Source organism: Patiria miniata, unplaced genomic scaffold (genome assembly GCF_015706575.1).
Source record: "Patiria miniata isolate m_02_andy unplaced genomic scaffold, ASM1570657v1 HiC_scaffold_10, whole genome shotgun sequence".
In the NCBI taxonomy this organism is placed as follows: Eukaryota; Metazoa; Echinodermata; class Asteroidea; order Valvatida; family Asterinidae; genus Patiria; species Patiria miniata.
Genome location: NW_024037048.1, coordinates 15,728,743 through 15,731,699, shown reverse-complemented (window position 1 = coordinate 15,731,699; position 2,957 = coordinate 15,728,743). Strand labels below are relative to the sequence as shown.

The 2,957-nt window shown below is 40.9% G+C and overlaps 1 long non-coding RNA gene across 1 annotated transcript; it reads left to right on the top strand.

Annotated features, from left to right (window-relative positions):
• Nucleotides 1-456: 456 nt before the first annotated feature.
• LOC119733907 lies at nt 457-2,647 on the top strand. The gene is made up of 3 exons (XR_005271989.1): nt 457-498; nt 961-1,028; nt 2,607-2,647. It is a non-coding gene; the product is annotated as an uncharacterized LOC119733907 (long non-coding RNA).
• Nucleotides 2,648-2,957: the final 310 nt, after the last annotated feature.

The following is a 2,957-nucleotide window of genomic DNA, read 5'->3' as shown; positions in this document are numbered from 1 at the left end:
CTTATTATTTTAATGTATGTTTCAGTGTCCAATTCATTTCATGGAGCCTTTCACAGATCTCTCAGGTTATTCTGGATGGCTGCATGTCTAAGGAAACACATGCTTTATGTCAATGGGAAATAATACTTTTTGTTTGTGACCCCCCTTACCTCTGCCCTCACCTCCCACCACCCCCAGGCTTGACCCTACTCATCCCTCAGCTCATCTCCTTGAAATCCAACTGGGAGAAATGCAAGATGCGCGTCTTTGCCACCACGGGCAAGAAGGAGCAAATGGACAGGGAGAAGATGAACACGGCCAACATGCTCAGCAAGTTCCGCATCAACTGCTCAGACGTGGAGGTCATCCCGGACCTGAACAAGAAGCCCAAGGACTGAGAGCCTGAGACGGTTCAAGGAGCTGTCCAAACCCTGGATGCTGGATGAGGAAGCAGGGGAGACCACGGAGAAGTTTCCTTGGAAGATCAGCAAGGAGGAAGTCACTACGCTCAACGAGAAGGTAGAATCTCCTTCTTGCGCTCATGCACCCCCCCTCCACAGAGAAAACTATAAACGAGGGCCATTTGGGTGCCATCGTGGCTTATAAATGCTGGTACCAAATACACGATAACCAGCATGAGTGAACCAGTGAAGTGTCCCTCATTCCGGCTTCTGCTTGTTTGACTATAAAGCGCCCTCTTTTGTCCATGCATGGAGACAATACACTTAAAGCTTTCCCAGTATCCACTTTACGCTTAGTCCCTGGTTTGTGTGATTTTAAGTCCAGTCTTGCAACATCTGTTAATTGTGTCCAACCTTCGACATTCTGGTGGGTGATTTTCAATAATGAGATTGATCACTTTCAATCCATTTTTCCGTACAACTCTCAGTTCATTTGATTTGCCAAGTGCATGGAACTCGACTTTATTAAATATCAATAAATCACTCCATTTTTTCGCCTGAAATCTTTTTTTTCTTTCAGTCCAACATACGGATGCGGATCTGTGAATTGCTTCTCCAATATTCCCAGGAGGATCAGCTCATTGTAATGTAAGTACACAAAGCCACTACTAACTCAATAGACTCAATTTCATGGTTTAAGCACACAATTCTGTGCTGATGATCTAGCACACTAGCACAGAAATCCTGCGCTATCCCTGTAAGCACAGAAGTTATCCCCTGTAACTGATTGTTTACACTTTTGCAAAAGCTGTAATTTCTAAGTGTCATGCAAAAATGTCTGTTGTAGTGTTGGCGATTCCCATGAAAATAATGAGTGGCTAATCTAAGGGCACTTACTTCACAATTACGCAAACCTACTCACTATAGCAGAAACTAGCGTGAAATCCTAAACAGGGGTGGATCTAGCTTTGGCTGGGGGAGGGGGGTGCGATGTCAGGTATGGTTTGGGATCTGGAAAATGTTTCCATTAACCTCCTTCCTTCAGATATCAAAATCCTTTTTCCTCATTAACAAAGTAGGCCCCCTAGCCTGCATTATAACTAATTCGTCCTTTGTCACGATATTTAATACTTGATGAAATATTCTTCTATAAAACAATTTCACAAAAAAGAAAAAACAACAATATAGCCTCCTAGCCAAGATGGTTAATATCCTCATTAATTCCTTTAAAAACATATTCCCCTAGCCAAGATGGTTGTAGCTTTCTCCATAATTTCCTTCTAAAAATATCCTCCTAGCCATTAATCCTTTCTAAAACAAATATCTTCCTAACCATGATGGTTCGTCTCCTCCATAATTCCCTTCTTAAAAAAATGTCCTTCTAGCCTAGATTGTTAGTTTCTTCCATAAATTCCTTCTAAAAATGTCCTTTAGCCGGGATGGTTAGTCTTCTCAATAAATCCCTTCTAAAACAAATATCTTCCTAACCATGATGGTTCCTCTCCTCCATAATTCCCTTCTAAAAAATATTCTCCTAGCCAAGATGGTTAGTCTCCTCTGTAATTCCCTTCTAAAAAAATATCCTCCTAGCCACGATGGTTAGTCTATTCCATTATTCCCTTCTAAAAAATATCCTCCTAGGCAAGATGTTTAGTCCCTTTAGTAATTCCCTCCTAAAAAAATATCCTCCAAGCCAATATGGTAGTCTCCTCCATAATTTCCTTCAAAAAAAGCACCCTCCGAGCCAAGCATGGTTTAGTCTCCTCCATAGTTCCCTTCTAAGAAAAATATCCCCTAGCCAAGATGGTTAGTCTCCTCCATAATTCCCCTCTAAAAAATATCCCCCTAACCAAGATGGTTAATCTACTCCATAATAAAAGTATCCTCATTACCAATAATTATGGTCGTCTTCTCAGTAATTCGCTTAAAACAAGTCTGAGTCTTGCACGTAACTTTGTACACACCTGTCCCAAGTTCTTTCCACTGACTATCCCTATTGCCGAGTATGATATATGTCTATATCTTTTATAAATAGTCGTCATGCTCATTCAAAGGCATATTCATAGAAAGGTGGAAATCTCCTTGCTGCCACGGTGTCAGATTTAACGTTTGGTATACCGTGAGGTATATCTAGGTTGTCTTAACTTCAGGTTTACTCCGATCTTAACGATAACCAAGTTAATGATCATTAAATAACAATTGACTGTTTTTTTTCTTTTTCTGAAGGCTGGTACAAGGACGAGATTTTGCCCAAGATGGAGTTCTGTGCTGTTGGTTGGGTAAGATCAAGACCAACACAATCATCAAGGAGCTCTCCAAACCCTGGATGCTGGATGAGGAAGCAGCCTGGAGACCACGGAGAAGTTTCCTAGGAAAATCAGCAAGGAAGAAGTCATCATGCTCAAAGAGAAGGTAGAATCTCCTCCTTGGGATCAAGCACCCCCCCCCCCCCCACAGTGAAAACTATAAACTTTATATTTATTTTTGTGTAAGTTGGTCAGTAGTCGGCAGAATGATTCACATGTTAATTAATGCATGCAAATTAAAGTAGAGAAAAAAAGTAAATTTTAATGACTA